We start from the raw sequence: 23594 nt of genomic DNA, 5'->3' as shown, positions 1-23594 counted from the left end.
CCGCCTTGAACACCGGTAGTACCTGTTTGTCAAGACAAACCAGAACTTCCGTTCCACCACCGTACCCGGTACAGAAGGGAGTCACCCCTGAGCGGTACTTGGAGCGGTGGTATGACCGGAACTACCGGCCAGCGGTAGAACCACTCAATGGAGCGGTACCACCGCCATGGGCAGAACTGCACAGTGATAGAGGACTTTGGGGAACCTCTCTCTCCTCGAACGGAGGGTATATGGTGGGTGCAGAGAATGTGTACGTGAAGTGATTCACCCAATACCTTCCGATGTGGATTCCCTCTTAATAGTACGAATATCCTATGACCAAAGGAATAAAAATGTCGGAATCTCCGTCTTCGTTCTTTTCCGCATAGAGGGAGGCCTAACCGTCTTGCGCCACACAATGTGTACCTGAGAGAACTAGAACGCACGATTAGTCCACATGTGTGTTGTCATCATCACCAAAACTCTAAGGCAAAAGATGCCCTTACAATCTCCCCCTTTTTGGTGGATGATGACAACCACACGAAAAGCACGGGAGTTCTAGAAAATATAGAAGGGGCTCGCCCTGAGTGTGAGCACTATTTAGAGTTTGCTTTGGAATGCAAAATGCTCACACTAGGATCAATGCTCCCCCTAGATTTTATAGACCAACCAGTGACAGACAAAATACCATACATAAAGCAGTAGAGCCAAGGATAAGGGCACCAACAACAGGCAAGCTCTACTGATAGAAGAGTGCATAGATAACTAGATAAGGGACGCATGTCTTACACCCTGCACAAGGACATGACAAGTTCACAAGACACTAGAAAGATCAACTACAAATGAAAATGAACTCACAAGACAAACTGCAAATGAACCCCCCATGCAACTCCCGTGACCTAACGGAGCTGTCTCCCCCTTTGGCGTCAAGACACCAAAAAGGAAAAGAGCGACGCTAACGCCCCGAGGCTCAGTAGATCTCCTCGCCAGTTGCCGCAGAGCTGTCAGAAGCATCATCATCATCAGCAGCATCGTCAGGCTCCTCAGCCTCCTCAGACTCCTCAGACCCCGCTGTAGCCGCCTCAGGACCACAGACAGAAGAGGTAGCAGGCGCTTCATCAGACCACTGACAGGTCTCCAAGCACCACGTATCCCCAGGAGTGATGGTCTTCTCGGAGCCACTCTTCACATCTGGCACATTGAGGTGCCTCATCAACTGAATCTGCCTGCGACGCGCCATCTTCTCAGCAACATGGGCCTTGTAGAGCTTCTTCTGAATATGAGTCTGCAAGCAAAAGGTCTTCTTGATCTTGGAAGTCGGATTCTCAACCCACGTGGGCTGGGCCCCAGGCTCCAACTCAAAGTCCTCATCGTCCGAGGTAGCAAACACATCCTCCTGATTGCTAGAAGGAAAACGAGGAGTCTTATGCTTCTTCTTCCTCAACACCTTAACCTCATGCTCCGTGAGGTTGGCAGGAGTGGTGAGAGGCTCTCCTGGCCTACGGACTGCCCAAACGGTGTTCAGAAACTGCATCACAAAAGGAGCATAGATCGGTACCTTGCGGTACCACACCATATTGTACATCTCCTCCCACATCCAGTTGGAGACATCAAACGTGGCACCGGATCCCCTCTTGGTCTTCATGGCCACAAGAAAATCCACCAGATACCATAAATATCATCTTGATTCCCAACCTTGGGAAGCAGCACACAGCGGAACACACGATGCATAATGTTATAGACGGGAAGAAGATCATTGGTCTTACCCACAATACCATGTCCAGGAATGTATAGAGGGGCAAGCTTCACCTTATCCATGGGGTGAGCTCGGTCGTGAGGACGGAGGCCACCTTGACCCTCCACCCTGGTATCCTCATAGCCAAGAGCATTGCAGAAAGCTCTCCACGGGACATGAAAGAACTCGTCACGGCACATAAAGGAAAGGTGGCGCTCATCATCAGAGCCGAAGTGGACTGTAGCATAGAACTGATGGATGAGCTGCACATCGAAATCACAATTCACGGTCATGAGCTTGATCAAATCAAACTCCTCACAGATCTCTAGAGCTTCTCCAAAGTAATCAAGGTTGTTCCTCCAATGATCGATGTCAATGGACCACATCCGGGTGAACTTGTTCTTGTGACACTCGAAAGTTTCTGACACAATTCTCATCTGTAACTCATTCCAGAACTGAGGGTTGCTCCAACGAGGATTCAGTGCCGCAGTGTAGGGATCCTGGAAATGAAACTTTTGCCAGTCTGACATCTTCCATTTGTGCATTGGCAATGCAGCACGTTGCTTGGCAGCAGCAGACTTCTCCCGACGAGTGGCTTTGGTAGGGATCACCACCTCGTGAGTGTCCTCATTGTCATCCAAAGGTTTGCCCCTACGGGCCCTCTTCTTGGTGTTCTGAGGCTTCCGAGCAGCACGAGAGCTAGAGCCACCTGCAAACGCACATAGAGAGCACACAGAAACCCCAACAAAGATGAGAGGAATGTACACAAGATCGAAAGAATACATCTCATGTTTGTAAATAGAAGAAGAACGGTGCAGATGGGTTCAGAGAAAGCGGTTGTTCCAGTTGTTCGACCGGTAGAACCGCCCGAGCGGTAGTACCGCTCGCAAGGAGCGTTAGTACCACCGAGAGCGGATCTACTGAGTGGAAGAACAGAGACAGCCCTATCTCGAATCAAGATGCAATATTCCTACTTCTAACTACGCACAGGAAACAGGAGGAGTTTATACGGATCTCTCCCACCAAACATTTGGCCAAAAATGCGGGAGTACAAGCAATGCCCTAGAGAGAGGATTCAACAAGAGGAACCCTAAGAACGAGAAGAAACAGGGCATTACCGGTATCCATGGGAGGAGATCGAAGTGGAGGCGACCTCCACGGAGCGGATCCGATGAAGAGCCGACCGATCCACAGGGCCTGAGGGTGCTCCGGGGAAATGGGCGGAGCAACCCGCGGCTAGGGTTCAGATGAGGGACGGGCGCGAAGGGGAAAAAGAAAACCCCTTCAGCCCTCGCCCTTTATATATGCGCCCAGATGACAGTCGGTAGTACCGCTCCTGTAGCTAGCCGGTGTTTGAGAGCGGTACTTCCGCTCCAGAAGCAGCTGTAGTACCGCTTCCAAATACCGGTAGTACCGGCCAGAGGTACAGGTGCAGGCAGGAGCGGTAGAACCGCTCGTGCAAGACCGGAAGTATCGCTGGGACTACACAACATAGTGGAAGAATGGTAGAACCGGTCTGACACCGGTTGTACCGCCAAGTTGCATCAGCCCATGCACAAAGAGATAAAACTTGTGTACATTTGGAAAAGATGGCTTGGGATGAGAAGGCTTAGGATGGAAGCAAGACACTGTATTATGATGATGAAGCCCCCAAGAGTGCAAGAAGCAAACAAAAAGGTGCTACCTCTTGAGCACTGCGTTGGTTTTCCCTTGAAGAGGAAAGGGTGATGCAGTAAAGTAGCGTAAGTATTTCCCTCAGTTTTTGAGAACCAAGGTATCAATCCAGTAGGAGGCCATGCTCAAGTCCCTCGCACCTACACAAACAAATAAAAACCTCGCAACCAACGCAATAAAGGGGTAGTCAATCCCTTCACGGTCACTTACGAAAGTGAGATCTGATAGACATGATAAGATAATATTTTTGGTATTTTTATAATAAAGATGCAAAGTAAAATAAAAGGCAATAAAAATAGCGAAGTGTTGGAAGATTAATATGATGGAAAATAGACCTGGGGGCCATAGGTTTCACTAGTGGCTTCTCTCGAGAGCATAAGTATTACGGTGGGTGAACAAATTACTGTTGAGCAATTGATAGAATTGAGCATAGTTATGAGAATATCTAGGTATGATCATGTATATAGGCATCACGCCCGTGACAAGTAGACCGACTCCTGCCTGCATCTACTACTATTACTCCACACATCGACCGCTGTCCAGCATGCATCTAGAGTATTAAGTTCAAAAGAACAGAGTAATGCTTTAAGTAAGATGACATGATGTAGAGGGATAAACTCATGCAATATGAAATAAACCCCATCTTGTTATCCTCGATGGCAACAATACAATATGTGCCTTGCTACCCCTGTTGTCACTCGGAAAGGACACCGCAAGATTGAACCCAAAGCTAAGCACTTCTCCCATTGCAAGAAAGATCAATCTAGTAGGCCAAACCAAACTAATAATTCGAAGAGACTTGCAAAGATAACCAATCATACATAAAAGAACTCAGAGAAGATTCAAATATTGTTCATAGATAAACTTGATCATAAACCCACAATTCATCGGTCTCAACAAACACACCGCAAAAGAAGATTACATCGAATAGATCTCCACGAGAATCGTGGAAAACTTTGTATTCAGATCCAAAGAGAGAGAAGAAGCCATCTAGCTAATAACTATGGACCCGAAGGTCTGAGGTAAACTACTCACACATCATCGGAGAGGCTATGGTGTTGATGTAGAAGCCCTCCGTGATCAATGCCCCCTCCGGCGGGATGCCGGAAAAGGCCCGAAGATGGGATCTCACGGGTACAGAAGGTTGCGGCGGTGGAATTAGGTTTTCGTGGATGCTTTTGTTGGTTTGGGGGTACGTAGGTATATATAGGAGGAAGAAGTACGTCGGTGGAGCAACGTGGGCCCCACGAGGGTGGAGGGCGCGCCTAGGGGGGTAGGCGCGCCCCCCTGCATCGTGCTCTCCTGGTTGATTTCTTGACGTAGACTCCAAGTCCTTTGGATCACGTTCGTTCCGAAAATCACGTTCCCGAAGGTTTCATTCCGTTTGGACTCCGTTTGATATTCTTTTTCTGCGAAACTCTGAAATAGCCAAAAAACAACAATTTGGGCTGGGTCTCCGGTTAATAGGTTAGTCCCAAAAATAATATAAAAGTGTATAACAAAACCCATTAATCATCCAAAACAGAATATAATATAGCATGAAGCAATAAAAAATTATAGATACATTGGAGACGTATCAAGCATCCCCAAGCTTAATTCCTGCTCGTCCTCGAGTAGGTAAATGATAAAAACAGAATTTTTTATGCGGAATGCTACTTGGCATAATTTTTTAATGTAACCCTCTTAGTTGTGGTATGAATATTCAGATCCGGAAGATTCAAGATAAAAGTTTAATATTGACATAAAAGTAATAATACTTCAAGCATACTAACTAAGCAATTATGTCTTCTCAAAACAACATGGCCAAAGAAAGTTCATCCCTACAAAATCATATAGTTTAGTCATGCTCCATTTTCGTCACACAAGAATGCTCTCATCATGCACTACCCCGATGAAAAGCCAAGCAATTGTTTCATACTTTAGTAATCTCAAACTTTTTCAACCTTCACGCAATACATGAGCGTGAGCCATGGATATAGCACTATGGGTGGAATAGAATATAATGATGGGGGTTATGTGGAGAAGACAAAAAAGGAGAAAGTCTCACATCAACACGGCTAATCAACGGGCTATGGAGATGTCCATCGATTGATGTTAATGCAAGGAGTAGGGATTGCCATGCAACGGATGCACTAGAGCTATAAATGCATGAAAGCTCAACAAATGAAACTAAGTGGGTGTGCATCCAACTTGCTTGCTCATGAAGACCTAGGGCATTTGAGGAAGCCCATTGTTGGAATATACAAGCCAAGTTCTATAATGAAAAATTCCCACTAGTATATGAAAGTGACAAAACAAGAGACTCTCTATCATGAAGATCATGGTGCTACTTTGAAGCACAAGTGTGGAAAAAAGGATAGTAGCATTGTCCCTTTTTATTTTCTCTTTTTTTTGGGCCTCCCTTTTTTTTGGCCTTTCTCTTTTTTTTATGGGGACAATGCTCTATGAATGATGATTATCACACTTCTATTTATTTACAACTCAATGATTACAACTCGATACTAGAACAAAGTATGACTCTATATGAATGCCTCCGACGGTATACCGGGATAGGCAATGAATCAAGAGTGACATGTATGAAAAATTATGAACGGCGGCTTTGCCACAAATACGATGTCAACTACATGATCATGCAAAGCAATATGACAATGATGAACGTGTCATGATAAACGGAACGGTGGAAAGTTGCATGGCAATATATCTCGGAATGGCTATGGAAATGCCATGATACGTAGGTATGGTGGCTGTTTTGAGGAAGATATAAGGAGGTTTATGTGTGATAGAGCGTATCATATCACGGGGTTTGGATGCACCGGCGAAGTTTGCACCAACTCTCAATGTGAGATAGGGCAATGCACGGTACCGAAGAGGCTAGCAAATATTAAAGGGTAAGAGTGCGTATAATCCATGGAGTCAACATTAGTCATCAAGAACTCACATACTTATTGCAAAAATCTACAAGTCATCAAAAACCAAGCACTACGCGCATGCTCCTAGGGGGATAGATTGGTAGGAAAAGACCATCGCTCGTCCCCGACCGCCACTCATAAGGAAGACAATCAAAGAACACCTCATGTTTCAAATTTGTTACATAACGTTTACCATGCGTGCATGCTACGGGACTTGCAAACTTCAACACAAGTATTTCTCAATTTCACAACTACTCAACTAGCACAACTTTCATATCACTACCTTCATATCTCAAAACAATCATCAAGCATCAAACTTCTCTTAGTATTCAACACACTCATAAGAAAGTTTTTTACTAGTCTTGTATACCTAACATATTAGGATTAATTTCCCAATTTAAGCAAATTACCATGCTGTTTAAGACTCTCAAAACAATATAAGTGAAGCATGAGAGAATCATAGTTTCTATAAAACAAAACCACCGCCGTGCTCTAAAAAATATAAGTGAAGCACTAGAGCAAAAACTATATAGCTCAAAAGATATAAGCGAAGCGCATTGAGTATTCTAATAAATTCCGAATCATGTGTGTCTCTCTCAAAAGGTGTGTACAGCAAAGATGATTGTGGTAAACTAAAAAGCAAAGACTAAAATCATACAAGATGCTCCAAGCAAAACACATATCATGTGGTGAATAAAAATATAGCTCCAAGTAAAGTTACCGATGGAAGTAGACGAAAGAGGGGATGCCTTCCGGGGCATCCCCAAGCTTTGGATTTTTGGTGTACTTAGATTATCTTGGGGTGCCATGGGCATCCCCAAGCTTAGGCTCTTGCCACTCCTTGTTCCATAATCCATCAAATCTTTTACCCAAAACTTGAAAACTTCACAACACAAAACTTAAAAGAAAATCTCGTGAGCTCCGTTTGCGAAAGAAAACAGAACACCACTTCAAGGTACTGTAATGAACTCATTCTTTATTTATATTGGTGTTAAACCTATTGTATTCCAACTTCTCTATGGTTTATAAACTATTTTACTAGCCATAGATTCATCAAAATAAGCAAACAACACACGAAAAACAGAATCTGTAAAAAACAGAACAGTCTGTAGTAATCTATAACTAACGCAAACTTATGGAACTCCAAAAAATCTACAAAAATAGGACGACCTATACAATTTGTTTAATGATCTGCTGCAATTGAAATCAATATTTTATCACGTTCTGGTGATTTTTAATAATCGTTTTCGTGAACAGAAAGTTTCTGGAATTTTCAGCAAGATCAAATAACTATTATCCAAGAAGATCCTATAGGTTTAATTTGTCACAAACACTAATTAAAATATAAAAACAAACCTAACCAGAGGCTAGATTAAAGATTTATTCCTAAACAGAAGCAAAAAGCAAAAAAAAACTAAAAATAAAATTGGGTTGCCTCCCAACAAGCGCTATCGTTTAACGCCCCTAGCTAGGCATTGAAGCAAGGATAGATCAAGGTATTGCCATCTTTGGTAGGCTATTCTTCAATAAGACACCTATCACCCTTAGGAGTTTCTTTCTTTCTATTAATTATCAAACTTCTAGGCACAAAATCGAAAAAAATCATTTGCAGCAACTGGTTCCTTAATGATAGCAAAGAGATTGGGGTGAACACTTATTGATTTGAGATCCGCAGTTTCCTTATTAGAGGATTCGCCCTTATTTTTAGGAACATACATAAGCTTGGCAATTTTAGTAGGAGGACTTGGAGTATTCTTTACGGAAGAAAAGGCGGCCCCCAAGTTGGTGATGATACCCTCAAATTTACCGATTCTAGTGGAATAATGATTTATTCTTTCATTAACTATGGGTTCCTTTTCCTTAATATTTTTTAAAGTTACTCCTACCTTAGATCCATATTGGGTAATTTGATTATGGATATTTTTATCCAAATTCTCAATCAATTCCGTAGTGGCAACTTTATTTTCAATAATTTCAAGCCTTTGCATCACATGTTCCAAAGTTAACGTAGTTCCGTTAACCAAGAGAGGTGGTGAGCCAAACAAATCTATCATAGCATTATAAGAATCAAAAGTATGGCTACCCAAGAAATTCCCTCCGGTAATGGTATCAAGAATATATCTATACCAAGGAGCGATGCCTACATAAAAATTTCAAAGAAGAATGGTAGTAGATTGCTTTCGGGTAGATCTATTTTGAGCATTGCAGATTCTATACCAAGCATCTTTTAGATTTTCTCCCTCCCTTTGTTTAAAATTAAGAACTTCATTCTCGGGAGATAAAGGAGTAGATAAAGGACTAGCCATGACGACAAAGCGAGCGGTAAAGAGGCAAACGGAAGAAGAGAGGGCAAATAAAACGGCAAGGGTGAAGTGGGGGAGAGGAAAACGAGAGGCAAATGGCAAATAATGTAATGCGGGAGATAAGAGTTTGTGATGGGTACTTGGTATGTTGACTTTTGCGTAGACTCCCCGGCAACGGCGCCAGAAATCCTTCTTGCTACCTCTTGAGCACCGCGTTGGTTTTCCCTTGAAGAGGAAAGGGTGATGCAGTAAAGTAGCGTAAGTATTTCCCTCAGTTTTTGAGAACCAAGGTATCAATCCAGTAGGAGGCCACGCTCAAGTCCCTCGCACCTACACAAACAAATAAAAACCTCGCAACCAACGCAATAAAGGGGTGGTCAATCCCTTCACGGTCACTTATGAAAGTGAGATCTGATAGATATGATAAGATAGTATTTTTGGTATTTTTATAATAAAGATGCAAAGTAAAATAAAAGGCAATAAAAATAGCTAAGTGTTGGAAGATTAATATGATGGAAAATAGATCCGGGGGCCATAGGTTTCACTAGTGGCTTCTCTCGAGAGCATAAGTATTACGGTGGGTGAACAAATTACTGTTGAGCAATTGATAGAATTGAGCATAGTTATGAGAATATCTAGGTATGATCATGTATATAGGCATCACGTCCGTGACAAGTAGACCGACTCCTGCCTGCATCTACTACTATTACTCCACACATCGACCGCTATCCAGCATGCATCTAGATATTAAGTTCAAAAGAACAGAGTAATGCTTTAAGTAAGATGACATGATGTAGAGGGATAAACTCATGCAATATGAAATAAACCCCATCTTGTTATCCTCGATGGCAACAATACAATACGTACCTTGCTGCCCCTGCTGTAACTGGGAAAGGACACCGCAAGATTGAACCCAAAGCTAAGCACTTCTCCCATTGCAAGAAAGATCAATCTAGTAGGCCAAACCAAACTAATAATTCGAAGAGACTTGCAAAGATAACCAATCATACATAAAAGAATTCAGATTCATATATTGTTCATAGATAAACTTGATCATAAACCCACAATTCATCGGTCTCAACAAACACACCGCAATAGAAGATTACATTAAATAGATCTCCACGAGAATTGTGGAGAACTTTGTATTGAGATCCAAAGAGAGAGAGAAGAAGCCATCTAGCTAATAACTATGGACCTGAAGGTCTGAGGTAAACTACTCACACATCATCGGAGAGGCTATGGTGTTGATGTAGAAGCCCTCCGTGATCAATGCCCCCTCCGGCAGGACGCCGGAAAAGGCCCCAAGATGGGATCTCACGGGTACAGAAGGTTGCGGCGGTGGAATTAGGTTTTCGTGGATGCTTCTGTTGGTTTGGGGGTACGTAGGTATATATAGGAGGAAGAAGTATGTCGGTGGAGCAACGTGGGCCCCACAAGGGTGGAGGGCGCGCCCAGGAGGGGTAGGCGCGCCCCCTGCCTCGTGCTCTCCTGGTTGATTTCTTGACGTAGACTCCAAGTCCTCTGGATCACGTTTGTTCTGAAAATCACGTTCCCGAAGGTTTCATTCCATTTGGACTCCGTTTTATATTCTTTTTCTGCGAAACTCTGAAATAGGCAAAAAACTGCAATTTGGGCTGGGCCTCCGGTTCATAGGTTAGTCCCAAAAATAATATAAAAGTGTATAACAAAGCCCATTAATCATCCAAAACAGAATATAATATAGCATGAAGCAATCAAAAATTATAGATACGTTGGAGACGTATCAAAAGGCCACTCCTTGGAGACTTCAAGCATCTAGGAGAACCGAAGGAACAAGGCAAAAGGAACACACAACCAAGAAAAACACCTTTGCACAAGGGTGGTGGCCGGAGCCACTTATGTTTGAGTCAAATGGTATGGCGCCGCAAAGAATTATCCTTGGGCCCATGACCAAAACTTGTCTTTGAAGCACAAGTGCCATCAAAAATGGCTAATGTGAAAGAGTTGATCAATTTATGCATAATGGGGGGAGGAAGAGTTCATTGAGAGAACAGTACTCCCCCTATGTTCATGCCTACACCTAGAACAAGACATCATGATGAGTATGGTGGGGTGTGCAAAGGTTCAAGCCACATTGCTCGAATCAATGATATTTAGCTCATGCCTTAACACGCGAAATCTTGCTTCATCCAAAGGCTTCGTCAATATATCTGCATGGTTATCATGAGTGTTGACATAGTTGAGCTTGATCTCTCCTCGCCTAATATGATCCCGGATGAAGTGATACCGAATCTCAATATGCTTCGTCTTGAAGTGTTGCACCGGGTTGAGAGAAATCTTGATGGCACTTTCATTGTCACACCAAACAGGCACTTTGTCACAAATGACACCGTAATCCTTTAAAGTTTGCCTCATCCAAAGAAGTTGTGCACAACAACTACCGGCCGCCACATACTCCGCTTCGGTGGACGAGACAGATACACAACTTTGCTTCTAAGAAGACCAACTCATCAAAGAGCAACCAAGAAATTGACACCCTCCGGAAGTGGACTTCCTATCCACTTTGTCTCCCGCCCAATCAGAGTCCGAATAGCCTATAAGCTTGAAGTTTGCTCCTCTTGGGTACCATAAGCCAAAGTTTGGGGTATGAGCCAAATATCGAAAGATTTGCTTGACCGCCACAAAGTGGCTTTCCTTAGGTGCGGCTTGAAACCGTGCACAAATTCCCACACTCAACATGATATCCGGTCTAGATGCACAAAGGTAAAGCAAGGAGCCAATTATGGAGCGATATACCTTTTGATCCACCGCTTTACCATTGGGATCTATGTCAAGTTGGCATTTGACGGGCATTGGAGTGGAAGCCGGCTTGACATCACTTAGCTTGAATCTCTTGAGCATGTATTGAGTGTATTTGGCTTGGTTGATGAAGGTTCCTTCTCTTCTTAGCTTGACTTCGAACCCGAGAAAGAACTTCAACTCTCCCATCGAGGACATCTTGAACTTTGAGGTCATGAGAGCGGCAAATTCCTCATTGAAAGCTTTGTTAGGGGAACCAAAGATAATATCATCAACATATAGTTGGCACACAAACAACTCCCCTTTGACCTTCTTAGTAAAAAGAGTGGGGTCGATTTTCCCAACTTCAAACCCACGATCTTGCAACAACTTGGTAAGGTGGTCATACCACGCACGTGGGGCTTGTTTAAGGCCATAGAGTGCCTTATCGAGTTGGTACACATGATCGGGGAAGTAGGGATCCTCGAACCCGGGTTTTTTTGACATACACCAACTCATTAATAGGACCATTAAGGAAGGCACTCTTCAAATCCATTTGTTGCAACTTAAAGTTATGGTGAGAAACATAAGCAATCAACAAACGAATGGATTCAAGGCGAGCAATGGGAGCAACGGTTTCACCGTAGTCGATACCCTCGACTTGGGAGTAGCCTTGTGCTACCAATCTAGCTTTGTTGCGAACGATAATCCCATGAGCATCTTGTTTGTTCTTGAAAATCCACTTGGTTCCAATGACATTATGATTCCCCGTTGGCCTTGGCACCAAGCTCCACACCTTATCGTACTCGAAGTTGTTGAGTTCTTCATGCATGGCATTAAGCCAATCCGGATCCTCGAGCGCCTCATAGACCTTTTGGGGTTCAACACAAGAGACAAACGCGTGATATTCACAATAGTTTGCTAATTGTCTATGAGTGCTTACCCCCTTTCGGATGCTTCCAAGCACATTCTTCATGAGATGACCCTTGGTAGAGAGCTTGGAAGCAATCTTGGCGGCACGACGCTCCAATTCCTCCTGAGGAGTGAGTTGAGGAGCGGAAACTTGATCATCTTGAGCGTCGTCTTGCGCTTGTTCTTGACCTTGACCATCACTTGGTGGTTCACCACCATCTTGAGGTTGATCTTGCCCTTGATCTTGTTCATGTGGTTGAGGGCCTTCACTTTGTTCTTCGGAAGCGTGTGGGCCTTGGGTTGGTGATGGTTCCACTTGAGTGGAACATTGTCCTTCTCCTTCAGCCACAAGGGGTTCCTCAATGGGTAGGATAAAACCAACACACATTCTTCTTTATGGCTTGGGGAGGAATTTCATCACCTACATCACAAGTGCCACTTTGCTCCACATGGGAGCCATTATTCTCATCAAACTCCATGTTACACATCTCCTCAATAAGTCCCATGGACTTATTGAGGACACGGTAAGCATGAGAGTTTGTAGCATAACCAACAAATATGCCCTCTTGAGCTCTAGCCTCAAATTTAGACAAACGAACACCTTTCTTGAGAATGAAACACTTACACCCGAACACCCGAAAGTACTTGAGGTTGGGCTTGTTACCGGTGAGTATGTCATATGGAGTTTTGTTCAAGCCTTTGCGGAGATAGAGCCGATTGGATGCATGACACGCGGTGTTGATGGCTTCGGCCCAAAAGTTGTATGGAGACTTGAACTCCGCCATCATGGTCCTTGCCGCATCCATCAACGTACGGTTCTTCCTCTCCGCTACACCATTTTTTTGAGGGGTGTAAGGTGCGGAATATTGATGCTTGATCCCCTCATCACTAAGGAACTCATCCAAGGTGTAGTTCTTGAACTCGGTGCCATTGTCACTTCTTATAATCAAGATCTTTGCTTTGTGTTGGCGTTGAGCTTCATTTGCAAAGTCAATGACAGTTTGTTGAGTCTCACTCTTCCTCTTGAAGAAGTACACCCAAGTGTATCTTGAATAGTCATCCACAATCACCAAGCAATACTTACTACCCCCAAGACTATCAAAGGATGGAGGCCCAAAGAGATCCAAGTGAAGGAGCTCCAAAGGCCTCTTTGAGTAAATGATAGTCGTGGAGGGTGAGCCTTCTCATGTAACTTTCCTTCACTGCAAGCACGATCTTTGGCAAATATAACATTTTTTAGTCCACGGACGTGGTCCCCCTTGAGAAGACTTTGCAAAGATCTCATATTGACATGGGCTAAACGGCGATGCCAAAGCCATCCCACGCCAACTTTGGCCATTAGGCATGTCGCGGTCTTAGTGGGTCGCTCCGAAAAGTTAACCACATAGAGACCGCTCTCGACATGCCCAACAAAGGCTACTTTAAGAGTCTTGATCCACGAGAGGGCCACGGTATCAATATCAAAGAACGTGGCAAAGCCCATGATTGCAAGTTGACGAACGGAAAGTAAATGGTATGCAAGGGACTCAACAAGCATGACCTTCTTGATCGTGAGATCATGAGAAATGACAACCTTGCCAAGTCCCAATACCTTAAAGGACGAGGCATCACCCCACTCGACATTGGTGGGCATAGATGGAATCTTGTGCACGTCCACCACCAAGTCCTTGCTTCCGGTCATACGATTAGTGGCTCCACTATTGAGCAACCATGATCACCCACCGGAAGCAAACACCTACAAGAGATCAATGCTGGGTTTTAGGTACCCATTTTGTAATGGGTCCTTTGATGTTAGTGACAAGGGTCTTAGCAACCCAAATAGACCATTCAATGTACTCATAAGGAGAACCAACAAATTTAGCATAAACATGCCCATCACTAGCACGGCATAACACATAGGAAGGGTTAAAGCCGCCAGCTTTGTTGGAAGGGGTGGCATTGCCCTTCTTGACACCACCACCCTTCACATTGTTCTTCTTCTCCTTAGAACCACCCTCTCCCTCTTTCACAAAAGTTTTCTTGAGAGGAGGAGGTCGTTTGGCCTTGTCATTCTTCTTCTTGTTCTTGGACTTGGGTGCGAACCTAATCCCTTCCTTGGCCACAACTTCCTTTTGATTGCTCAAAAGGTCGTTGAGGTTTTTCTCACCTTGTATGCACGACACAAGGTCTTTCTCAAGTTGCTCCTTCAACTTTGCATTCTCCTCAACAAGATGCACATGCTCACAACAAGGGTTAGTAGCATTTGCATTATCTATTAAAACCATATGAGGAAAAGTGGCTTTCTCCTTGGTTAGCTTGACTTGGAGTTGATCATGAGACTCTTTAAGACTAGCATGAGTACCCTTCAAGGCATTGTGAGCCTTGTCAAGTATATCAAACTCCTCCTTGAGTCTAGCAAGATCAACCCCAAGTTTGGCCTTCTCAGAATTTAGCACACGAGATACAACAAGAGCATGATCAAGATCTTTCTTTAACTTAGCATGGTCATCGTTGTGTGACTCCTCAAGAGTCAAACGGTGATCGCGCTCTTCCGCAAGCGCATTAGAGAGATCCGATATCTCATCGGCATAGTCACGACTATGCCCCTCCATCTTAGAGATGGTTTCTTCATGAGCCCCGATCATGTCATTGGCTTCACCAAGTTGTTCCAAGAGAGCAACAAAGTGCTTCTTGGATTTACCCTTGAGCTTACTCATAAAAGACTCAAATTCATTTTCCTCCTCATTAGGCCCCTCATGTTCATCAATGCAATCCGTCAAAGAAGGATTAGTAATGATGGTAGTTTTGATGTTGGGGGTTACCTTGTTGGTGGCTTTAGCCATGAGGCACTTGGCGGTGATGTTCTCATTGGGTGAGTCGAAGAGAGACACCCGTGGAGTTGTCGCAATGGCAATGGAGGCCATGGCAACCGACTCACCATCTTCATCATCATCATCATCATCATCATCCTCATCGTACTCTTCTTGTGCCACCAACCCCTTGGGAGGAGTCTTCTTGGTGAAGTTGCTCTTGTTGGGGAAGGACTTGGCCTTGTCTTTTCGGATGAGCTTGCCACCATTGTCTTCCCTCTTCCCATATGGGCACTCCGCAACAAAGTGGCTCACATTGCCACAATTATAGCAAGTCCTCACTCGTTGCTTGCCCTTCGTGCCACTTGAGTTGTTCTTGTTGAAGTTGGGCCTTGTGTTCTTCTTGCTCCAAAATTGCCTTGAAGCGAGAGCCATGTGCTCATGATAAGCATATTTTGTATCTTCGGGATTGCTCTCCTCTTCTTCCTCTTCATCCTGTTCTTCCACACTAACCTTGGCCTTCAAAGCAAGGTTGGGCTTCTTAGCTCTTTGAGAACGCAACACCGCATTGTCGGCGGTCTTGTCCAAGATCCTCATTGCCCCAAACTCATCCAACACTTCACTTGAGGACAAGGTGTGGAAGTCCGGCCTTTGACGGATGACGGAGGACATGGCCTTGTGGTAAGGCATCATGGCCTTGAGGAACTTCCGCTTGATCCAATTGTCATCCGTATCCTTGCTCCCATGATCTCAAAGAGAGACCGCGAGAGTAGTTAACCTCCGATAAAGCTCATGAGGTTCTTCATCTTCATTCATTGCAAACTCGTCGGCTTCATCTTGCACCACTTCATAGTTGGAGCGTTGAATGCTTGCGCTTCCCTGGTAAAGGGAGACAACATGGTGCCATGCTTCCTTGGCCATGGTGAAAGGTCGGAGATGTGCAAGATCTTCGGATGGAATTGCATCTTGGATGATGAAGAGAGCATTCTCGGTGAATTGATGATCCGCGGCTTCTCTAGGGGTGAAGTTTGATACGTCCATTTTGCATCATGCTTTTATATCGATATTTATTGCATTATGGGCTGTTATTACACATTATGTCACAATAGGTATGCCTATTCTCTCTTATTTTACAAGGTTTACATGAAGAGGGAGAATGCCGGCAGCTGGAAAAGGAGCAAATGTTAGAGACCTATTCTGCACAACTCCAAAAGTCCTGAAACTCGACGAAAGTCAGTTTTGGAATATATAAAAAATACTAAGCGAAGAAAGCACCAGAGGGGGGCCAACCACCATCCACGAGGGTGGGGACGCGCCCTACCCCTTGGGTGCGCCCCCTGCCTCGTGGGCCCCCTGGCAGGCGTTCGGTGCCCATCTTTTGCTATATGAAGTCTTTCGCCCTGTAAAAAATCAGAAGACAGCTTTCGGGAGAAGCGCCACTGTCTCGAGGCGGAACCTTGGCGAAACCAATCTAGGGCTCCAGCAGAGCTGTTCTGCAGGGGAAACATCCCTCCGAGAGGGGGAAATCATCACCATCGTCATCACCATCGATCCTCTCATCGGGAGGGGGTCAATCTCCATCAACATCTTCACCAGCACCATCTCCTCTCAAACCCTAGTTCATCTCTTATATCCGATCTTTGTCTCAAAACCTCGGATTGGCACCTGTGGGTTGCTAGTAGTGTTGATTACTCCTTGTAGTTGATGCTAGTTGGTTTATTAGGTGGAAGATCATATGTTCAGATCCTTTATGCATTTTAATACCCCTCTGATTATGAACATGAATATGATTTGTGAGTAGGTACGTTTGTTCCTGAGGACATGGGAGAAGTCTTGCTATAAGTAGTCATGTGAATTTGGTATTCGTTCGATATTTTGATGAGATGTATGTTGTCTTTCCTCTAGTGGTGTTATGTGAAGGTCGACTACATGACACTTCACCATTATTTGGGCCTAGGGGAGGGCATTGGGATGTAATAAGTAGATGATGGTTGCTAGAGTGACAGAAGCTTAAACCCTAGTTTATGCGTTGCTTCGTAAGGGGCTGATTTGGATCCATATGTTTCATGCTATGGTTAGGTTTACCTTAATACTTCTTTTGTAGTTGCGGATGCTTGCAATAGGAGTTAATAATAAGTGGGATGCTTGTCCAAGGAAGGGCAGTACTGCTACCTCTTGAGCATGCGTTGGTTTTCCCTTGAAGAGGAAAGGGTGATGCAGCAAAGTAGCGTAAGTATTTCCCTCAGTTTTTGAGAACCAAGGTATCAATCTAGTAGGAGGCCACACGCAAGTCCCTCGTACCTACACAAACAAATAAGAACCTTGCAACCAACGCGATAAAGGGGTTGTCAATCCCTTCACGGCCACTTGCAAAAGTGAGATCTGATAGAGATGATAAGATAATATTTTTGGTATTTTTATGATAAAGATTGAAAGTAAAGATTGCAAAATAAATGGCAACAGAAATAGCTAGTTGACGGGAGATTAATATGATGGAAAATAGACCCGGGGCCATAGGTTTCACTAGTGGCTTCTCTCAAGATAGCATAAGTATTACGGTAGGTGAACAAATTACTGTCAAGCAATTGATAGAAAAGTGCATAATTATGAGAATATCTAGGCATGATCATGTATATAGGCATCACGTCCGCGACAAGTAGACCGACTCCTGCCTGCATCTACTACTATTACTCCACACATCGACCGCTATCCAGCATGCATCTAGAGTATTAAGTTCATAAGAACAGAGTAACGCATTAAGCAAGATGACATGATGTAGAGGGATAAACTCAAGCAATATGATATAAACCCCATCTTTTTATCCTCGATGTCAACAATACAATACGTGTCGTTTCCCCTGCTGTCACTGGGATCGAGCACCGCGTGATTGAACCCAAAGCTAAGCACTTCTCCCATTGCAAGAAAGATCAATCTAGTAGGCCAAACCAAACTGATAATTCGAAGAGACTTGCAAAGATAACCAATCATACATAAAAGAATTCAGAGAAGATTCAAATATTGTTCATAGATAATGTTGATCATAAACCCACAATTCATCGGATCTCGACAAACACACCGCAAAAAGAGTTACATCGAATAGATCTCCAAGAAGATCGAGGAGAACTTTGTATTGAGATCCAAAGAGAGAGAAGAAGCCATCTAGCTAATAACTATGGACCCAAAGGTCTGAGGTAAACTACTCACACATCATCGGAGAGGCTATGGTGTTGATGTAGAAGCCCTCCGTGATCGATTCCCCCTCCGGCGGAGCGCCGGAAAAGGCCCCAAGATGGGATCTCATGGGTACAGAAGGTTGCGGCGGTGGAAATAGGGTTTCGTGGTGCTCCCCGATGGTTTCGGGGTACATGGGTATATATAGGAGTAAGAAGTAGGTCGGTGGAGCCACGAGGGGCCCACGAGGGTGGGGGGCGCGCCCAGGGGGTGCAGGCGCGCCTCCCTGCCTCGTGGCCTCCTCGTTGATTTCTTGACGTCCACTCCAAGTCCTCTGGATCACGTTTGTTCCAAAAATCACGCTCCCGAAGGTTTCATTCCGTTTGGACTCCGTTTGATATTCCTTTTCTGCGAAACACTGAAATAGGCAAAAAACAATAGCAATTTGCACTGGGCCTTGGGTTAATAGGTTAGTCCCAAAAATAATATAAAAGTGTATAATAAAGCCCATTAAACATCCGAAACATAATATATAATAGCATGGAGCAATAAAAATTATAGATACGTTGGAGACGTATCAAGCATCCCCAAGCTTAATTCCCGCTCGTCCTCGAGTAGGTAAATGATAAAAACAGAATTTTTGATGTGGAATGCTACTTAGCATATTCTTCAATGTAATTTTCTTTATTGTGGCATGAATGTTCAGATCCGAAAGATTCAAGATAAAAGTTTAATATTGACATAAAAATAATAATACTTCAAGCATACTAACCAAGCAATTATGTCTTCTCAAAATAACATAGCCAAAGAAAGCTCATCCCTACAAAATCATATAGTTTGGCCATGCTTCATTTTCATCACACAAGAATGCTCTCATCATGCGCAACCCTGATGACAAGCCAAGCAATTGTTTCATACTTCAGTAATCTCAAACTTTTCTCAACTTTCACGCAATACATGAGCGTGAGCCATGGATATAGCACTATGGGTGGAAAAGAATATAATGATGGGGGTTGTGTGGAGAAGAAAAAAAAGGAGAAACTCTCACATTGACAGGGCTAATCAACGGGCTAGGGAGATGCCCATCAACTGAGTTTAATGCAAGGAGTAGGGATTTCCATGCAACGGATGCACTAGAGCTATAAATGTATGAAAGCTCAACAAAAGAAACTAAGTGGGTGTGCATCCAACTTGCTTGCTCACGAAGACCTAGGGCATTTGAGGAAGCCCATCGTTGGAATATACAAGCCAAGTTCTATAATGAAAATTTCCCACTAGTATATGAAAGTGACAAAACAAGAGACTCTCTATCATAAAGATCATGGTGCTACTTTGAAGCACAAGTGTGGAAAAAAGATAGTAGCATTGTCCCTTTTTATTTCTTCTTTTTTTCTCTCTTTTTTATATTTTTTTGGAGCCTTTCTTTTTTATTTGTTTGGCCTTTCTCTTTTTTTGGGACAATGCTCTATTAATGATGATCATCACACTTCTATTTATTTACAACTCAATGATTACAACTCGATACTAGAACAAAGTATGACTCTATATGAATGCCTCTGGCGGTGTACCGGGAAGGGCAATGAATCAAGAGTGACATGTATGAAATAATATGCATGGTGGCTTTGCCACAAATACAATGTCAACTACATGATCATGCAAGGCAATATGACAATGATGAAGCGTGTCATAATAAACGGAACAGTGGAAAGTTGCATGGCAATACATCTCGGAATGGCTATGGAAATGCCATAATAGGTAGGTATGGTGGTTGTTTTGAGGAACATATAAGGAGGTTTATGTGTGATAGAGCGTATCGTATCACGGGGTTTGGATGCACCGGCGAAGTTTGCGCCAACTCTCAAGGTGAGAAAGGGCAATGCACGGTACCGAAGAGGCTAGAAATGATGGAAGGTTGAGAGTGTGTATAATCCATGGACTCAACATTAGTCATAAAGAACTCACATACTTATTGCAAAAATCTACAAGTCATCAAAAACCAAGCACTATGCGCATGCTCCCAGGGGGATAGATTGGTAGGAAAATACCATCGCTCGTCCCCGACCGCCACTCATAAGGATGACAATCAAAGAACACCTCATGTTTCAAATTTGTTACACAACGTTTACCATACGTGCATGCTACTGGACTTGCAAACTTCAACACAAGTATTTCCCAAATTCACAACTACTCAAATAGCACAACTTTAATATCACTATCTCCATATCTCAAAACAATCATCAAGTATCAAACTTCTCTTAGTATTCAATGCACTTATATGAAAGTTTTTATTATATCCATCTTGGATGCCTATCATATTAGGACTAATTTTATAGCCAAAGAAAATTACCATGCTGTTCTAAAGACTCTCAAAATAATATAATTTAAGCATGAGAGATCAATAATTTCTATAAAATAAAACCACCACCGTGCTCTAAAAGATATAAGTGAAGTACTAGAGCAAAATTGTTTAGCTCAAAAGATATAAGTGAAGCACATAGAGTATTCTAATAAATTCCGAATAATGTGTGTCTCTCCCAAAAGGTGTGTACAGCAAGGATGATTGTGGTGAACTAAAAAGCAAAGACTCAAATCATACAAGACGCTCCAAGCAAAACACATATCATGTGGTGAATAAAAATATAGCTCCAAGTAAAGTTACCGATGGAGGAAGACAAAAGAGGGGATGCCTTCCGGGGCACCCCCAAGCTTAGGCTTTTTGGTTGTCCTTGGATTTTAAGTTGGGGTTCCTTGGGCATCCCCAAGCTTAGGCTCTTGCCACTCCTTGTTCCATAATCCATCAAATCTTTACCCAAAACTTGAAAATTTCACAACACAAAACTTAACAGAAAATCTTGTGAGCTCCGTTAGCGAAAGAAAACAAAACACCACTTCAAGGTACTGTAATGAACTCATTATTTATTTATATTGGTGTTAAACCTACTATATTCCAACTTCTCTATGGTTCATAACCTCTGATACTAGCCATAGATTCATCAAAATAAGCAATCAACACACGAAAAACAGAATCTGTCAAAAACAGAACAGTCTGTAGTAATCTGTATCAAACGCATAATTATGGAACTCCAAAAATTCTAAAATAAACTTCTGGACGTGAGGAATTTATCTATTAATCATCTACAAAAAGAATCAACTAAATAGCACTCTCCAGTAAAAAGTTATAGCTAATCTCGTGAGCGCTAAAGTTTCTGTTTTTTACAGCAAGATCAAAAAGACTTCACCCAAGTCTTCCCAAAGGTTCTACTTGGCACAAACACTAATTAAAACACAAAAACACATCTAACCAGAGGCTAGATCAAATATTTATTACTAAACAGAACCAAAAAGCAAGAAACAAAAATAAAATTGGGTTGCCTCCCAACAAGCGCTATCGTTTAACGCCCCTAGCTAGGCATAAAGGCAAGGATAGATCTAGGTATTATCATCTTTGGCATGCAATCCATAAGTAGCTCTCATAATAGATTCATAAGTTAATTTAATTTTATTTCTAGGAAAGTGTTACATGCTTTTCCTTAACGGAAATTGGAATCTAATATTCCCTTCTTTCATATCAATAATTGCACCAATCGTTCTAAGGAAAGGACTACCAAGAATAATAGGGCATGAAGGATTGCAATCTATATCAAGGACAATGAAATATACGGGCACATAATTCCTATTTGCAACAATAAGAACATCATTAATTCTTACCATAGGTTTCTTAATGGTGGAATCCGCAAGGTGCAAGTTTAAAGAACAATCATCAAATTCACGGAAACCTAACATATCACACAATTTTTTGGAATCGTGGAAACACTAGCACCCAAATCACACAAAGCATAGCATTCCTGATCTTTAATTTTAATTTTAATAGTAGGTTTCCACTCATCATAAAGTTTTCTAGGGATAGAAACTTCCAATTCAAGCTTTTCTTCATAAATTGCATTAAAGCATCAACGATATGTTTGGTAAAAGCCTTATTTTGGCTATAAGCATGCGGAGAATTTAGCACGGATTGCAACAAGGAAATACAATCTATTAAAGAACAATTATCATAATTAAATTCCTTAAAATCCAAAATAGTGGGTTCATTTCTATGTAAAGTTTTGACCTCTTCAATCCCACTTTTACCAATTTTTGCATCAAGATCTAAAAACTCCGAATCATTGGGACGCCTTTTAACTAAAGTTGACTCATCTCCAGTCCCATCATTATCAAGATTCATATTGCAAAACAAAGATTTAATAGGAGACACATCAATCACTTTTAGATCTTTATCCTTATTATCATGAAAACTTGAAGAACACACTTTCACAAAGCAATCTTTTTTAGTACGCATTCTAGAGGTTCTTTCTTTGCACTCATCAATGGAAATTCTCATAGCCTTGAGAGACTCATTGATATCATGCTTAGGTGGAATAGATCTAAGTTTCAAAGAATCAACATCAAGAGAAATTCTACCCACGTTCCTAGCCAATTCATCAATCTTAGGCAATTTTTCTTCAAGCAAAGCATTGAAATTCTTTTGAGAAATCGTAAATTCTTTAACACTAGTCTCAAAATCAGAGGGCATCTTATTAAAATTTCTAGAAGAGTTGTTGTAGGAATTACCATAATTATTAGAGGAATTACTAGGATACGGCCTAGGATTAAAGTTTCCTCTATAAGCGTTGTTACAAAATTGTTCCTACCAACAAAATTCACATCCATAGATTCATTATTATTATCAATCAAAGTAGACAAAGGCATATCATTGGGATCAGAAGAAACACTCTTATTAGCAAACAATTTCATAAGTTCATCCATCTTTCCACTCAAAACATTAATTTCTTCAATTGCATGCACCTTTTTACTAGTAGATCTTTCAGTGTGCCATTGAGAATAATTAAGCATAATATTATCTAGGAGTTTAGTAGCTTCTCCTAAAGTGATTTCCATAAAAGTGCCTCCCGCGGCCGAATCTAAAAGATTTCTAGAAGCAAAATTCAATCCGGCATAAAAATTTTGTATAATCATCCATAGATTCAAACCATGTGTAGGGCAATTAAGTATCATTAATTTCATTCTCTCCCAAGCTTGTGCAACATGTTCATGATCAAGTTGCTTAAAATTCATAATATCATTTCTGAGAGAGATGATCTTAGCGGGAGGAAAGTACTTAGAGATAAAAGCATCTTTGCACTTATTCCAAGAATCAATACTGTTTTTAGGCAAAGAAGAAAACCAAGTTTTAGCACGATCTCTAAGCGAAAAAGGAAATAGCTTCAATTTGAAAATATCATTGTCCACATCTTTCTTCTTTTGCACGTCACATAAATCAACAAAGCTATTTAGATGGATAGCGGCATCTTCACTAGGAAGGCCGGCG

The sequence above is a fragment of the Aegilops tauschii genome, chromosome 7, assembly GCF_002575655.3.
Source record: "Aegilops tauschii subsp. strangulata cultivar AL8/78 chromosome 7, Aet v6.0, whole genome shotgun sequence".
Classification (NCBI taxonomy): domain Eukaryota; kingdom Viridiplantae; phylum Streptophyta; class Magnoliopsida; order Poales; family Poaceae; genus Aegilops; species Aegilops tauschii.
Note: the sequence above shows the minus strand (reverse complement) of the source record.